Genomic DNA, 18198 nt, shown 5'->3' with positions numbered 1-18198 from the left:
GAGGGAGAAAGCTTAAACAGGATTGTGATGAAGGAACCACTCCTGGGACAAAAACTCCCATTCCTTATCTGTATGTGTCCTGAGGGCTTCGAAAATCAGAGCAGATGCTTGGAGCAGGCTAGGCACATGGAGTAAAAACAGGGGAAATAAGAAGGAGAAATCAAGTCTATGTGGCCTGAGAATCACAGAATCACAGAAACATTCCAGTTGGAAAAGACCCTCAGGATCACCAAGTCAAATCGATATCCCTACTCCACAAGGTTCAGCCTGAACCATATCCCTAAGCACCACATCCAAACAACTTCTAAACACATTCAGGGTCCATGACACAACCACCTCCCTTGGCAGCCCATTCCAATGCCTGACCACTCTTTTTCCCTGAAAAAACATTTCATAATGTCCAGTCTAAACCTACCCAGTCACAGCTTGAGGCCATTCCCTCTTGTTCTATCACTATTGACCTCTGAGAAGAGACCAGCACCAGCCTCTCCACAAGATCCTTTCAGGTAGCTGTAGAGAGTGATGAGATCTCCCCTCAGCCTCCTCTTTTTCAAACTAAACAGCCTCAGCTCCTTCAGTCACTTCTCATAAGATTTATTCTCTAGACCTTTCACTGTCTTTACTGCCCTTCTCTGCACTCCCTCCAGCACCTCTGTATCCCTCTTGTAATGAAGTCCCCAAAACTGAACACAGTACTTAGAGGTGTGGGCTCACCTGAGCACAAACAGGTACACATGAATTAAGATGGCAGGAGCGCCAAAGGATGGAGTATCTAACAGCTGTGCACAGCACTCAGAGGGGAGAGTAACTGCTGGGCAGAGTGATGAGTTCATGCCAGGCCAGAAGCAGATCCACATGGCCCTGGGGGATGTCTTTTATCTCATTCATCTGTATCAGGATTAAGGGGAGAGCTGAACCCATCAGTCAGACCCTCACAAAGTGGTATCAAGGCATCATTTTGTTTCCAGAAGGGAAGTCAGTGTGAAAAAATGTCAGCTTTTAACAAATACTAACCAAGAAAAATAATGCTACCTTTTTTGTTTGTTTTTAATCTCAGAATTGCACAAAGAAAAAAAAAAAAAAAAGTCTTCCTCTTTGAGGCTTTCCCTGTGAAAACATGATATTGCCTCAAGCCTGCCTAACACAGGTAGGGAAATAGCATGCAAAGGAGAAAGCTTTGGGAAATGTCACTTGTGGCCACACAGTGAGTCTGTTCTACGCAATGCCAGTTAGAGATTTCAGAAGAGTCCTCTCAGAATTCTAATCCAGTTTTGGAAATGGAAAAATAGAGAATGACTCCAGGCTGGAGACATCCTCATTTTGTTGTGCTGTTGATGTCTTCTGAGGTGACTACAGAAGGAATGTTTTGAAGAGTCCTCTAGCAGAGCTAGAAAGAACAGTATGTTCCCTTTCAGATTTGATCTTAGAGTTTTGCACTGTGGAAGCTGGAAGGTAAACCTTCTAAGAGGTAAATAGACACAAAAAATAATTCTGAAGATGTACATTTGAAACACAAGGTTCAGACTTCCACTGATAAAATTTAATAATCTGTAAGCTGAAAGGGAACAAAAAAAAACACCCAGAAAACTGAGGTAGTTCATCCCCTTAAGGAAAAGACAAGACACAACTCCCTCACACACACCAAACAAACCCCAAACAAATAAACAACCCTACAAGGTATTAAATCCCTCAGAGTCTGATTAAAACTGTTTCTTTAAGCTGGCAGGATCTACCCAGAATTAAGTATCAATCCAGGAAAGACTGCACATCGTGCTCCAAATCACAGTATCACAGTATCATCAGGGTTGGAAGAGACCTCACAGATCATCGAGTCCAACCCTTTACCACAGAGCTCAAGGCTAGACCATGGCACCAAGTGCCACGTCCAATCCTGCCTTGAACAGCTCCAGGGACGGCGACTCCACCACCTCCCCGGGCAGCCCATTCCAGTGTCCAATGACTCTCTCAGTGAAGAACTTTCTCCTCACCTCAAGCCCAAATCTCCCCTGGTGCAGCCTGAGGCTGTGTCCTCTTGTTCTGGCGCTGGCCACCTGAGAGAAGAGAGCAACCTCCTCCTGGCCACAACCACCCCTCAGGTAGTTGTAGACAGCAATAAGGTCTCCCCTGAGCCTCCTCTTCTCCAGGCTAACCAATCCCAGCTCCCTCAGCCTCTCCTCGTAGGGCTGTGCTCAAGGCCTCTCACCAGCCTCGTCGCCCTTCTCTGGACACGCTCAAGCATCTCAATGTCCCTCCTAAACTGGGGGGCCCAGAACTGAACACAGTACTCAAGGTGTGGTCTAACCAGTGCAGAGTACAGGGGCAGAATGACTTCCCTGCTCCTGCTGACCACACCATTCCTGAGGCAGGCCAGGATGCCACTGGCTCTCTTGGCCACCTGGGCACACTGCTGGCTCATGTTCAGGTGGGTATCAATCAGCACCCCCAGATCCCTCTCTGTTTGGCTGCTCTCCAGCCACTCCGACCCCAGCCTGTATCTCTACATGGGGTTGTTGTGGCCAAAGTGCAGCACCCTGCACTTGGAGCTATTGAACCCCATCCCATTGGACTCTGCCCATCTGTCCAGGCGGTAAATACTCATTTTCCTCTGAAGAGAGGCTGAGTGAATGGGCCATATATTCTTGTCTATCAAAGGCGGTTTCGTTTTCCCATCTCATTGTTCTCCTGTAGGCAGAGTCATATTTACTTTGTCAACCAGAAAAGTAGTTTCTCTTTATGCAGCACAAGTGAAGTCTGAAGATCTTGTATCTATGAATGTGACAGAGAAAATACTTCAATATATACTAAAATTCAACTATGTATGTTTAATGTGTCCTTGCATCTGGGAAAGAACAACCCTTTGTACCAGTAGAAGCTGGGGACTGACCTGTTGGAGAGTAGTGCAGAGGAGAGGGACTTGGATGTCCTGGTGGATAGAAGGATGACCATTAGCCAGCAGTGTGCTCTGGTCGCCAAGAAGGCCAGTGGTGTCCTGGGGTGTATTAGGAGAGTGTGGTTAGTAGGTCAAGAGAGGTTCTCCTTCCCTTCTACTCTGCCCTGCTGAGGCCACATCTGGAATGTTGTGTCCAGTTCTGGGTCCCTCAGTTCAAGAAGGATGAGGAACTGCTTGAAAGAGTCTGTCACAGATCCACAAAGAGAATTAAAGGAGTGGAGCATCTTCCTTATGAGGAAAGACTGGGTGAGCTGGGGCTCTTTGGCTTGGAGGAGACTGAGGGGTGACGTCATGCTTATGAATATGTGAAGGGAGAGTGTCAGGAGGTTGGAACCAGGCTCTTCTCCATGATGTCTAATGATAGGACAAGGGACAAGGAGTGCAAGCTGGAGCATAGGAGGTTTCATGTGAACATAAGGAAAACTTCTTCACTATGAGGGTGACAAAACACTCCCCAGAAAGGTTGTGGAGCCTCTTTCTCTGGAGGCATTCAAAACACACCTGGATGTATTCCTGTGTAACCTACGCTAGGTGACCCTGCTCTGGAAGGGAGTTGGTCTAGATGATCTTTTGAGGTCCCTTTCAACCCCTAATATTCTGTGATTCTGTGAAATGTGCTTGCAGAAATTATTCTCTAACATGAGAAAGTTTGCAATCTGAAAGGTTACTTTTTGCTGTAGACTCATTGCAAGCTAAATATTGGCTATGTAAGGCACCATATCTAAGGTCTCTTGGCCTGGTGCAGTAGACATGGGTTGAAAGAGTTATTGTGATGATTGTGATTTAGGAATGATGCTAGTTATTATTTATGTGTCTTTAGCTAGACCCTACAAGATTTGTGACCATGACCATGTTAACAATCCTGTAACAAATCCAAACTCATACCTAAAAAAAGTCTTTCTGCTTTTCAGAGTGGAGAAATAGTGTCAAGTAACTCAATAAAGATGTCAATAAGTTTTTCCTTCACTTTGTGGAGAAGTTCCTTGATTATGCATGATGAACTGTCACATCAGGTAGAGTGGAAGAGAGGTGAAGCAAAGAAGTAATTCTATCATTGCTTATAAAGGTGAAGCTTTGCATATTTTATTAGCAGAAATGTGAGAACACTGCTGTGGTAGGTGTGCTGCAAAGCTGTGGTAATATGATCCACATTCACTCCTGTGGGTCACTTGATTATGAAAGCAATAGCAGAGTTCTCCAAACATGGGTAAGACAATTCGTCTTTCCAGGAGGAGAGGTTTGTGTATGGCAGCAATATATGAGATTCTCTCTCAAAGCAAACATTTAGCTGAAAAGAGCCTTTTTTTCCCCCTCTGGGCAATAGGGTGCCTCAAAGCAAAAAAAAACCAAACCCCAAACCAACAAACCAAATTTTTTTTGCTAGCTGTTCATCTTCCCAGAATTGAAAAGGCAATAGAGCACTGTCTGATTATTTAAAAAAATCATAAGGAAGCTGCAGCAGCAATATAAGGACAGGTAAAATGAAGTCAGATGTGTTGACTTGGACAGTGTGTCAATAAGCTATCAGCCCACGGCTTGGATGGCAACACTCTGTGCTGGGTTAGGAACTGGCTGGAGGGCTGGACCCAGAGAGTGGTGGTGAATGGTGCCACATCCAGCTGGCAGCTGTCACTAGTGGTGTCCCTCAGGGATCAGTGCTGGGCCCCATCCTCCTCAACATCTTCATAGATGATCTGGATGAGGGCATGGAATCAGTCATCAGCAAGTTTGCAGATGACACTAAGCTGGGGGCAGATGTGACTGGGCTGGAGGGCAGAAGGGCTCTGCAGCGGGACCTTGACCGCCTGGACAGATGGGCAGAGTCCAATGGGATGGGGTTCAATAGCTCCAAGTGCAGGGTGCTGCACTTTGGCCACAACAACCCCATGCAGAGATACAGGCTGGGGTCGGAGTGGCTGGAGAGCAGCCAGACAGAGAGGGATCTGGGGGTGCTGATTGATACCCACCTGAACATGAGCCAGCAGTGTGCCCAGGTGGCCAAGAGAGCCAGTGGCATCCTGGCCTGCATCAGGAATGGTGTGGTCAGCAGGAGCAGGGAGGTCATTCTGCCCCTGTACTCTGCACTGCTTAGACCACACCTTGAGTCCTGTGTTCAGTTTAGAAGGGACATTGAGATGCTTGAGCATGTCCAGAGAAGGGCGACGAGGCTGGTGAGAGGCCTTGAGCACAGCCCTATGAGGAGAGGCTGAGGGAGCTGGGATTGTTTAGCCTGGAGAAGAGGAGGCTCAGGAGTGACCTTATTGCTGTCTACAACTACCTGAAGGGTGGTTGTGGCCAGGGGGAGGTTGCTCTCTTCTCTCAGGTGGCCAGCACCAGAACAAGAGGACACAGCCTCAAGCTATGCCAGGGGAGATTTAGGCTGGAGGTGAGGAGAAAGTTCTTCACTGAGAGAGTCATTGGGCACTGGAATGGGCTGCCCGGGGAGGTGGTGGAGTCGCCGTCCCTGGAGCTGTTCAAGGCAAGGTTGGACGTGGCACTTGGTGCCATGGTCTAGCCTTGAGCTCTGTGGTAAAGGGTTGGACTTGATGATCTGTGAGGTCTCTTCCAACTCTGATGATACTGTGATACTGTGATATTTGCAGCAGACAATGCTTAACCTTAATTTGGGACATCGGTCTGTCTAGGAATTCATGGGCAGTCAGAACAAGTATTCCTCCTAGTTGTTTGCTCAGCCTACATAAAGCATGCTGCAGGAAACAAACAAACAAACAAACAAAGATTGTAGAGAATTCATTATTTGGCTGTAAAAGCTGTGAAATAAGTTTTCTATCACATTTCCTCAGCAGCTGGGATGTTTCAGGATTACAGATGATACTTCTTTTTGGCAGCACTGAACAAATACAAATGTCCAGGTGATTATTTTCATAATTGTGCTAGTTTGAAGCTAGCTGGAATATTTTGGTGAGAAGAACTAGATTACAGGCTCTGAAAGGAAAACAATGATGATGTCTACTTTGCTCATAGGCTTGCTGAGAGTATAGGAACAAGAAATAAAAACACAGGTAACCACTCTCACTTGGGAACTGTCTGAGCTGCATCTTACTCTCTAACCTCACCTCCATTTTGGACTAATCCACTTTGCTTCCTAACCCCCCTGGCCAAACCTCTGTTCTTCCTTGGGACTGGGGTGAGGCTGAGAGGGGCAGGGGGAAGGTGCAGGGGTGGTTGAGAGCCCCTTCTGGGGACTCAGGTTTCTGGGAGAGGAGTTGTGTTTCTGTATTACCTTTTACCTTGTATATTTCTGTATATAACTGAATATACTGTAAATATCTGCTTGTATATTGTGCTAAGCTGTAAATAACAAGCTTCATTCATATTTCCAGAGCTGGCTGAGTCTACTCTGGGTGATTTCTAAAGTGGGGGTGGGGGGGTGTGTGTGGGGGGAACACCCAAAACACCACAATGGTTATAACTGAGATGATATAAAAATATCCAGTGATGGCACTCCTGGAAGTCATTTAAAAGTCATTTAATGTGAATGTCTTCTCGGAACTGCTATGTTCTTCAGAGCTGACAAAGGGGGAGATGACAAGACACACTTCAATGATTTTGCATCTCTTCAATTTTATGACAGTGCAGTAGTTGAAGGGTAGCTTACAGGAAATGTAATCATTCTTGAAGGTTTCAGGCTTGACCAAAGGCAGCATATGGATAATTAGGAGGAGGAATTGATGAAAGGTCAGGAGCCTGGCATTAGGAAATTACCTGCATCACAAGTCAGCTTCCAGCTCTTGAAATGTCTTTCAAATTGTGGAATTAACTGCTTATATCTGTCCAAAATGAAGCAGTCAAAATAATGTTTCTTTGAGTAAACAGGTATGGGAAGACTGAAGGAACTTATTAAATGTTATGCTAACTTGAACTCTGAAGTTATTTTCAATTGCAAAAATAAATCTTCAGAAAAAATTAAACTGCATTGAAAACCATCCAGGTTGCTTAGTGCCTTTTTAAAACAGTAAATTTTAAATTGTTCTGAGTTATGTATTTGTGTACTGCAGAAATGTACCAGTGAGTGGGAAAATAAATGTTACCTGATGGTAAAATAATTCTTGCATTTGTTTTCCAAGTAGTCATCGCTTGTTGCCACCAAGAAGGCAGCTGCCACTCGATACAAGACTTGAAGTCCTAGAACATAGAACCAACCACTCAGATTGGAAAGGACCTTGAAATGTTGTCTGGTTCAAGCTTTTATGGAAAAGGGAGCTTAGATGAGATTATCTACCACTCTGCCCAGTCACCTCTTGAAAAATGTCAATGAAGAGGAGGGAATAGAAAAGACTGCTTATCTTAAGCATTCTCATCCCATGGGATTACTATAAACAGAAATCAACTAAGACCAAAATGTGAAAAGCAATCAAGAGGAAGCCCCAGAAATCTGGCTGCTTTCCATGTTAGGACAAACGTGGATGAGAAGAGCAAAAGATAGGAGAAAGGCCCTGATAGTTGTTCACTTCAAGGAGGATCAGCCTAGTCACACTGGAAGTACTTCCTGCATCTACAGTATCACTTTTCCAGTCTTCTCTGCTATTTTCCCCAGGTCCAGCCTACTTGCAAGGTTATGTGGACCACAACTCTCTCAGCCCACTTTTCCTCCTTGCAGCAATGGCTTCATCCTTTGCTTCATCAGTGCTCGAGTTCCCCTCCTAAATCACAAGCTTGTCCCACAGCTAAGGGACAGCAGATGAAACACGTGTGAATTATGCAAGCTGGATGCCAGAGGTAAACTGCAGTTAGGATAATGATTTCTTGATCTCTCTGTTTACAGAATTATAGCTGGCTTGTAATGGTGCCAGTGTCCTCAGGAGCCCTTTCTAGGGATTTCTGGGAACTGCAAAATCATGTTAGGAAGAGGATGGAGTTAATCAGTTGGGCTTTCCTGCTGCTATATTCATCCTAACAAGCCGCCTCCGACAGATGTTTCTGCTTTTAGGCCACATTGACTGGTTTTCCCTGTGTTCAAGAAGCATGTAAAGCTATCAAAGACTTGCTTTCTGTAAAAGCATTTTCTTGTCAGGTGGTGTTCTTCTGTCTTGGGCACAGTAGATTTTAATGAATCTCTCAGCAGACTGATTCCCCAAGAGAAGAAATAGAGGAAACCTGCATTACCTGATTTTCTCTCCTTCTGCCTGGAAACAGGGGCTGTAAGCAATGACAAAGTTGCACAGCAGAGTTGTGCAGAGTAGTGCCTACAGTCCTCAGGTTCTCATCAACTTTTCCATCAGTTCTCCTGACCTGCCTGTTTCATGGTGAGAAGTCAGACTTGAATAAAACTCCTGTATGTCTCACAAACCAAATTAGATTCAAGTCCCAGATCTTCCTTAAATGATTTGAGCCCAGTCAGTTAATACTGCTGCTTGGATCTTCTATCTCTGCCTGCCCCCCTATTGCATGACAAGAAATGAAACTTGGCTGTATGAGTACCTGTTTGAGTTAGCTCCCTGCAAGCTCTCTCCAGATAGGATGGGGAAAAGGAGGTCTTGAGTACAGTTCCTCCATGGGCTGTGTGCTGCAGGTGATCCCTCTCCTAGAAAATGCCTCTTCACTCCATTCCTGCCCCTACCTTGCTGTATTTGTCCTGAGGATTTACCTGCATGAGCATTTAGCTCACCTAGCTGTTAGGATAAACCAAAATGGCCCCGATTCTGCATTTCACCACTGTAATCCCCTGAAGCTATCAGTGTTACTCCTCAGTCCCCTAGCGTAACTCCAGAGAGGAGCTGCCTGCCTGCAGGACGTTGATGGGGTTATCAGTTCTCTCTGGCTCATGGCACAGTCAGTTTTCAGAAGGAACGTAACAACCAGCATTATGTTTGTCCTGCAAATGCTGCCTTTCCTAATCAGTCACAACTATTTGTGCTTTCAGCACTGGCCTCTCAGGGTATCACATTACATGGGCCAATAAGGAGGGCAGTTATCTATCTGACCAAAATTGCAGATGTGAACTTACGCCTGCAGCTATCTGGGGCCATAAAAACAAGGCATCCTCCAAAGGCAGGTTGCAACAGAAGCTGCCACGCAGTAGCTGTACGAGTCCTTCCTCTCCTGGCTGAGCCCTGCAGGGTGCTTCTCTGGCACGTAGTCTGTTCACTTGGAAGAAGGAGAAATGAGATCTCACCCACCCTTTCCTGGCAGCAGTGGCTAGGAGAAATTATTACCTTAGTGGACCATAACATTATTATAATTGCTGCTTCATCACATTGAATTATTAGTCTGTCAGCAATGCATTAGACAGCAGCACTTGTCTCAAATACCTATTAATTATATAAACAAACAAATTGTTTCTTTTTCCTGCCGTGGTCATTAGTGTCTTGTATCATTCATGCAGTTGAAGCTGTGGTCTTGAGAACACCCCTACAAGTAGTTGTTATTACAATGGTTGTCTCCTCCAAGCGTAGTAGCTGCTGATGTGAGGAAGAGATGCCATGCTAGCTCCCCAGGGCCTGCTTCAAATCCTTTTGCAATCTTCAATGCTCCCAGTCGTTCATGGCTTTCAATTATATCCTCAGATAGTAGCTTCTTCCAGGAAGCAAGTTTGCTTCAAACATCTCTCAAATACACTTGAGAGATACAGCAGCTGATAAAATACTCAGCCTTAAGTCAATGCAGCCAGTGGAGCCCTTGAATAGATTGTATATTTTCCAACGTGGAATTTTTCTCCCAGGGAAAGCAACAATTTGATATGGTTTGTTGTCCAGAGTCAGACCTGTAGTAGCTTTTGAGTTACTTGGAGACAGCCAAAACCTGAAAATGTGGCTTGCAGTGTAAAGATTTGAGGCTACAGACATCCACAGTGCTTTAGTTCATGTCCTTTGCCTTCCTAGCTACCGATGGTGCCCTTGTGTCTGTTTGTGTGCCAGCATCTCCTCCTTTAAACACCAGTGATTGTAGTGCTGTAGACTTTACTTCACCAGGCAGGGCTGCTTGCCTGCTCCACCTCATACACCCCAAAATCCTGGGAGAGCGTTCCCCCTTGCCATCATGGGCCAGTGGGATGCCTTCACTGCAAACCTCTGTTCCCCACTGCTCTTAGCACTCCAGAACTTCCCCCGGGCTGCTGTATGGGGGCTGTAGCAGTGAGCCCCCTTCTTCTGAGGAAGAGCATCTTCAGAAGGTAAATTTATTGCCTGAAGCTGCAGCACCCAAGAAGATGTAGCACAGAGGCAGGTCCAATGGGTTGAACATGGGATAGGATGGCAGCTGCTGGCATGGGTGCAGCATCCCTTGGGCAGAGGCGAGGTGGCCCCCACGGAGGCTAATCGTGTACAAGGAACCTGGAAAGCATCATCACGCCAATCTAAGTAATTTCAGTGGTGTCAGCCACCTAGTGAAGGGCAAAGAAAAGGAAGTTCCTGGAACTCCACCAGCCTGCACCTGAAGTAAATGCCCAGCAGCTGCTCAGATTCCTCTCTTTTTGGTTCAGATCTACACAGAGGCTGGAGTGAAATAACTGCTGGAGGAGTCTGAGATGAGGAAAGCCCAGAACTTCTTCTCAAGAGGACTGTTTCATACAAATCTCAAACTCTGAGGTTTCTCACAACATTGTTAATTTTATTCAAGCAGGTTATCAAGAACATGATGAAAACCATCATCAAAACTTAGATGATTAATTCCACATCCCAGAGACTTGCTTTTCCATTTTGGAGAATGAATCTTATGAGGAGCAACTGAGGGAGCTGGGACTGTTGAGTTTGAAAAAAGAGGAGGCTGAGGGGAGACCTCATCTCTGTCTGCAACTACATAGTGGACATCGTGGAGAGGTTGGCGCTGGTATCTTCTCAGAGGTCAATAGTGATAGAACAGCCTGAAGCTGAGGTTGGGTAGGTTTAGACTGGACAGTAGGAAACATTTTTTTTCAGGGCAAGAGTGGCCAGGCATGGGAATGGGCTGCCCAGGGAAGGTGGTTGAGTCACCAACCCTGCATGTATTTAAAAGTCGTTTGGATGTGGTGCTTAGGGATATGGCTTAGAGTGAACCTTGTAGAACAGGGATATTAATTGGACTTGGTGATCCTGAGGGTCTTTTCCAGACGAAATATGCCTGTGCTTCTGTGATCTGTGGCTGGTGGCCTTACAGACACACGGTTGCAGGGGTACTGCTTCACGGTTAGTGAAGGCAGACAGAGCCATCTAGTGACAAAAGAAAGCATTCCTCCCTTCCTACCGTGAGAGACCTCCACAAACCCCTAAAAGCTTGTGTTGCCCACCAGTTCAGGTAGGTCCACAGGCGGCTTCCCCCTCCAACGTCGTGCATGGCTGAGCCCCACGAGGTTCGCCCTGCCAGAGCTTCGCGTGGTCCGCAGCAAAGCTTTTGGGAGCAGGCACCGAGAGGGAAGGCTGCATTGGCAAGATTTGGGATTGGCAAGAGCCCCTGGTAACTCACAGGCAGGTTTTTTTTGGGGGGACGGGGTGGAAGGTGAGGGCAGAACTTAGCCCCAGCCACACAGCAGGCAGATGGTGGTCTCATGTTTAGTGGGAGAAGGATTTTCCCCAAGCTCCTTTTGAGCTGCTTTAGCTGAAGAAGGTAGAATTCAAGACAGGGGAGATATCTCTTAGAAAAGGAAAAAAAAAAAAAAATCAAAACACTCCAAAATATGCATCAATGTAATTTCAAAACGCTTCAAAATATGCATCCATTTTCTTTTAAAAAAAATAAAATGTTAAGAAATGGGAGGATTGTAATAATGGAGTCCATTTAAAAGAAGGAAATATTTGTGCATGGCATTCCCTCAGACCAAAGCAAAACTCTTACTTAAAAAACTAACATACAAAGCAAACAAACAAACTCCAAACAAACAAACAAACAAAACCACCAGAACCTACCAAAAAACAAACAAAAAAAATTGGTGGAGGAAACATTTTTTTTTCTTCTCTCTTTCCTTTCTCTCTTTGTCTTTCACATTCCTTCTCCCCTCTGAAGAATTCACAGTACTGAGTTGTTATCAGTCTTGCTAATTACACTGCTGCACTTCCCAGCAAATTGAGATCCAAAGCCTGCCAGTTTACAGTAAACTCCCCAAAGAAAGAGATAATGAGGTTGCTTTAGCAAGTGTCGTTCCCCAGGTAATTTGCATACAATTCTTTATTTATAAAGTGGGAGATAAATTAGCACCATAGCTTTCAGATCTGCCTTCCAAGCATTGTCCAGGTCTCTTAGCACTTCTGAGTAGGAAGAGGTTTGTGTGCTGAAGGGCCAGAGATGAGACACACCAGGTTTGAGAAAGACCAGTCATCTGTGGCCCTATCTGTGCTCGGAGCAAAGCCAAGACGCAGATCATTTGGGTGCCTCAGGCTGTCTCCACGCAGATGAGTGGTGGGTGCCCAGGCCACCAAGCCCTCAAGCCTAGGTCTTCTCCTTATTCAACGAGATTTCGCCATGGCCACGAGATTGCCACCTTGTTCCAGGAGAAGATATCACTTCAAAGCACCTGACATGGTTGTTGGCTGCACACCAGCCCATCAGAGCAGTGCTTTCATAGCACAAGGGTGACGATATCTGTGGCAGTGTGGCAGGAGGCTGTCCGGAGATGCAGGGCTGAGACCATCACATCGGCTCTGCAATTGAATAGGCTGATTGCTGCCGGCATCACCGGCACTTGGGGTAGGCAAAGACAGACTGAAGTGTACCAGGTTGTGCTGGGAGGTGGAAGGATTTGAGCTCCAGTTTTGTGGAGAGGTTCTATCTGCAAGATCTGATTTGACTCAGAACAGAAACAAGCCCCAGGACAGGTTCCATCTGCAAAATTTGATTTGACTTAGAGCAGAAACAAGCCCAACACTATCTGCAGCACAAAACACCATAAAGCAAAACAATTCTTTGGGGTCTACCTATGTGCTTGGGTTAGCCTCTGGTTTCTGCTTTTCTTTGTAAAGTAAAGAACAAAATCTTCCATTTGTGGTTCCTACAGAAAGTTTTTGGGCTTTTGGTTTTGTTTTTTTCCTATCAGATGGCACAGTTCTTTGGACATTTTCTACTTAACAATTTATCATACCTACAGTCCCAGCCAAGAAGTCATCCTGAATCTTTCACATATCCCTAATTAAGCCAAGGTGAAATGAGTGGATGTAATAAGCTACCGGAATGAATTGTGTGGAAGGAGAACAAGGACAATGCAGTCATCAGAGGAACAAAAATGCTTTCATGTAGGCTTATGATTTAAGACAAGAACACCCTGAAACTATTACCTGATTGTGGTCAACCTCTACCACACTTAGCTTTGCTCATTTTGTTATGCATTCCTCTTCCCATATCCTCTCAACTCCCTTTGTCCATTTGTGGGTGAAAAATTCTTCCATGTTTTGTGCCTATTCATAAATCTGCAGACTAAAATCTGTAGCAAGAGCTGTGCTATGTGCTCATGCCATGCTTGGCACGGTAGGGTTTCCAGTTTTTCATGGAGCTGTTATAAATAAATGTGCCTTACCATCAGCAAATGATCATCCTAGCCTCTCATCTGAAGGTGTTATTCTGTTATGGTCAATTGCGTATGAACTCGGGAGTAAAAAGTCAACTCGTTCCAGTCATTTTGGGTCCAGAGCCTGTGGCTGATTTACATTGCTGGCTGTGACACACAGTCAGGGTCAAACTTAAATTTAAAGGCCTAGTTCTGAATGTATTTAAACAGAAGGCTCTCTGTGAAGAACTGTTCCACCAGACCCTCTGGAAGCTGGACAAGCAAATGTTGTACTTTGTCTTGAAAAGGACTCCAAGCAAAACTGTTTTCCGTGCTATCTGAAAAGTTTCCATCTCTCCAGCATGTTAAAGAGGGGAAAAAAAATAGTCCTTCATCAACTCTGCATCAAGCTGACAAAACCAACCATTTTCTACAGTTCTACCTCCTGTCTGTTAATAAGTCCATATCCACAAGCAGATTTTACATACTCAGGCTTTCTGATTTTCTCCTCTCTGCTCTGTCTTCCATGCCCACCTGAAAGCTGTTGGTCTGCCCTGCCAGGAGCAGCTGCCACCCCTCTAATGGGTGTTGTGCCAACTGACTCTTAAATGCATCCTGCCTGCCTCAGTGGGATGCTGTTTTTCTCTGTTGTAACAGATTTGTCGGGTACAGAGGTGAGTCATTCAGCTGGGGCTCTTGGAAGAACTGTCCTTTCTTCATTAACTTTCTGTATAGCTTTTAATTGTAATTAGGGCATTCTTTCTCTCCTTTTGTCTGTGATGCCCCTTGGTCCTGCTTACTACCATAGTGCCATCCAAACCCACACATCTCTGTCCCCCTTGGATGCCCAATAGAGCAGAACAACACTCTCTTCAGCTCTAACCTAAAGTGGCAAACACCCAGTAAACTACTACCAAAGAGTGGCAGAGTGGAATGGCATTTGGACAGGGATGTTAGCACAGGGAGCTGAAATCAGCTCTGGGACGGTTTGCAGGCAGAAGGATGATTGCAACAATTAGCTAATCATATGCAAGAGGGTCAGTTTGGGTGTGCTCACTCCCTGTTTCTTAGTGAATTAGTAAAGAATCCATCGAGAGGCACATTTATGTACAAGGCATACTCTGAAGGCACAGTGTCACTGTACATGTGCATGGAGATGCATTGCAACTGTTTGCAATCACCTTCATAAACCTGCCTGTCACCCGAGTTCATTTACTCCTTGTCTGTGTTTCAGTACCTTGGCTGGCCAGCAGCTTGCAGCTCTGCCTCACGTCTGAAATGGTCCTGCTAAATCGACGTATAGTCCCTAGTCAGAGGGACGAAAAACAAGGTTTCAGAGCCCAGCACAAACTCTTTTACTCAAGATTTTTCTTAGCAGAATCACCTGTTTTCAAGGCGAAAAAATATGATTAATTGATTGCTGGGATCTGGATCACTGACTGTCCCACTGAGCCCAGCAAAGCCGTACCAGTACAAGCCAGTGTAAGCAGCAGAGAGGCTCTCTATGCTCTAACAAAGGACTCTCAATGTATAGTCCCTCCCCCACGCCACTTCTGAAGCTTGTGGGTGGTTTCACTTAAGTTTTATGACAACAGCTAGGGAAAACAACTGAGGGAAGTAACATTTCCCAGCAAGACACAGCCTGTAGCATGTTTTTTATGGCCAAGAACTCGCAGCGTTCCTGGCTTCATTTCCTCACCGCTCACAGCAGTCCACCTTTATGGCAGGACCGTGCACCCCTCAACAGACAGGGTAGCATTGTAGGCTCAAACGTGGTGAAGCAAATGACTGGAGAAACGGTGAGCTGGGATTTGAAAACCTACATGAATTGTAACAAGGATAAGCCAGGCTAGCTAACAACTGCTGGCTCCCTCTTACAGCCAGCATCATTGAGTCACACCCCTATTGCCTGGACAATGGCCTTGAGTGGGTGGTGGGAAGGGCTCCATCACCACAAGGCTGGCTTTGTGGACAAACACAGAGAAACACCATGACACAGCTTCCAGTGATTTTGCTCATGTGCTCAGGACTAGCTTGATTGTCACTGCCCAGCACTACCTTGTGTGGTCCTCTGCTTGGGGCCATTGCAAAAGTCCCGAACTTCTGATGCATGAAAGCTGCTGTCACTAATATCGCTAATGTCAGGTTTCCTGGGCTAGTAGCCAAGAGTTTGCATTATCTGTAGGTAATTTGTAATGTACCACTCCTCCTGATGGCAAAAGGAAGAAAATACAAAAATATGCTCTCAAAGAATGGGATTTGTTCCTAAAAAACCAATGAGATTGGTATGAGACCTAATGGCAGGATCTGGCCCGCAAAGCGTGCAATGAGAGTGATTGGTAATGGAAATGCAACATTTTGGAGGACAAGGTAGGACTCCATGATTCTGGAAATAGTGCAAGGAACTCAGAAACACATCACAGCTTATTTTCTCACAAGGCAGTTGAATATTAACAAAGTCTACATCAGCAGCAGCTCTGTGCTGCTGGCAGGAGGGGGTCTGACACTCGCTGCAATGGACTTTCTCCTTCCAGGCTTCACTGGTGTCTCGCTCTAGCTTGATGTAGCAGGTGGGCTGCAAACCTCTTGTCTTGCCCTCACTACTCAGAATGGTTAGGTAAATCTCAAGCCAGCTTGGATGCCCACTGTCTGTGTCAGAAGAAATCTGGATGGAGCATACCTGAGTTCTCCTGAGAGAGAATATTGTTGTGGCTGAGCTTGGCTTCCCCTGAGCAGAGATTTCTGTGAGTTGCAACATATTTTTGATTGCAGTCTTGGCTGTTCCTCAGACATTTTAGCCCATATTTTCCAAGCGAGTGAGGTCTGGCTTTTACAGACATGCTGTTTGTGCCATGAGGCTTCTAGCTTGCTCATTTCTTCACAGGCGTTTATTGTATGAGCATATGAGACAAGCAGCAGCTTGTAGCCTCATTATTAATTATTTACCAGAGAAAGAAAACTTCCCCATCTGAGAACATTATATTTTCTTTATGGAGAGGAGATAGTAGGGTAATAAATGGCCACACATGACATGAAAATGCAGGAATGATGCTTATGTCCCTGATGGCTGGACAAGAATGTATCCACTGATACAAAGTCATTAGAAATCACTTGTCCATGCAGGGAATGCAGTCACAGCCCTTTTTTGTGATGTTCCCATGCAGATTCACACACTGCAGGGAGACAGTCTGGCAGCTACAGCCACCTTGGTGATATTGCCCAAGTAATACCAGTTCAGTTCTTAATTTTTACAAGCTTGACTCAGTCTGGGCAGTTGGAAATTATCCACTTGCCACCAGTTTGCCTAGGTTCACAGTAAGAGCACGAGCCAGTCCTGATTAAACTCTCCTTAGCTCTGTTATGGTGCAAAAATCCAGGCCAGCTGAAAATATTTGTGTTTGAGCACAAAGGGAGGTGCATAAGCTCCTTGATGATCTTATGTTGCCCATCCTTCCCACTTCTTTTGTGTGCATCAAGAGAGGAGGATGTGGTCCTCTGTCAGTGTTAATTTTGATCCCTTGAATGATGGTAGATGTGTCTGGGACAAGCTATGTTTCTCTGTAGCATCTCAGCACACACTTTTCCCACAAGGTTTGGCTGAAGAACTCTTGGAAAACTCTTGGCTTTGCTTCTGTACCACAGGAACATGGAGGGACCACAGCTGGTGGCTTTAGCACAGTCTTCCACTGCTGTAAAGAGTCACAAGCTCATTTCACCATGTGAGATATGTACTTCCTCCTTTACACTCACCTTAACTTCTGGTCATGCTGTGGGAGATCACATTAGAGTGTAAAACCATCCAGCCTCTGGCAGAAGCACCATGTGGCCAAGCATCCTCTGGCTGCTATTAGGACAACATAGCAATTTGTGTCTTCCTTCTCTCACCTGTAATTATACGTTACTTGCTGCTCATCTGTTCTTTTCAGACCTATAATCCAGCAACCTTTCCGGTCCTGTCACCTACACATACTCATTTGTCTGAACAGTTAGGAAGACTTGAACTTATTATTCTGCTCTTTTGGGGAGACACAAATTGCAGTGAATTTAGTTGGCAATGTAATACCAATAAGACACCTCGCTTGGAAAAAAGTCCATAGGTGGATTAAGTGTTAACCATATGGACATGACAGTAAGCACACTCCAAAAGCCTCAGAAAATGTTAAATGAAAGCAAAATTGAAGTGAGGAAGGCAGCAAGGAAAACAAGACTTGGTGCAGGACAGAGATTCCCCTTCATGTTTTACATGCAGCAGAGTCCATCTCTGACTTATTTAACAAGATATAAAGTTGCAGTGTCCTGTATGGTCACTATATTGTCTTCTGCCGGCAACTATGCGTATTTGACTTTGGCACCTTTCTAGCAGTGTGGAAAGCATTTGTAAGGAACCATAAAAAGTCATTACATATGCAGAACAATTGAACCTCCTCAGCATCTGTGGTAGGAAACACATCTGTCTTCTGTCCCTTTCTTTCCTAAATGTCTCCCTGAATCAACTTTTATGGGAGGGTCATAAATAACCCTTTCTATTAGAATCCAGGAGTTAACAATACCCCCTGTGACCATAAAAACAAGATGTTTCATTGAGGAAAGAGGTGCACTCAAGTAAGCAGAGATCTTTGTGACAGTTGCTGCCAGTATGGTCCCCATGCACCGCTAATCACATTAGTGGGAGAGCACGGAGGTGGCCATCAGACAGCAAAAGAAAGAGAGAGAGAAAAGCAAGACTAATCTTGTTAAAAGGGAAGCAAAGATAGACGCTACTTTTACACAGAGGCTTATAACGTCCCCATTTTCCCAGGGCTGGAATCACCTGGATGCTCTCTGAGCAGTGTGGCCA

The sequence above is a fragment of the Pogoniulus pusillus genome, chromosome 3 (assembly GCF_015220805.1).
Source record: "Pogoniulus pusillus isolate bPogPus1 chromosome 3, bPogPus1.pri, whole genome shotgun sequence".
NCBI classification, from domain to species: domain Eukaryota; kingdom Metazoa; phylum Chordata; class Aves; order Piciformes; family Lybiidae; genus Pogoniulus; species Pogoniulus pusillus.
Note: the sequence above shows the minus strand (reverse complement) of the source record.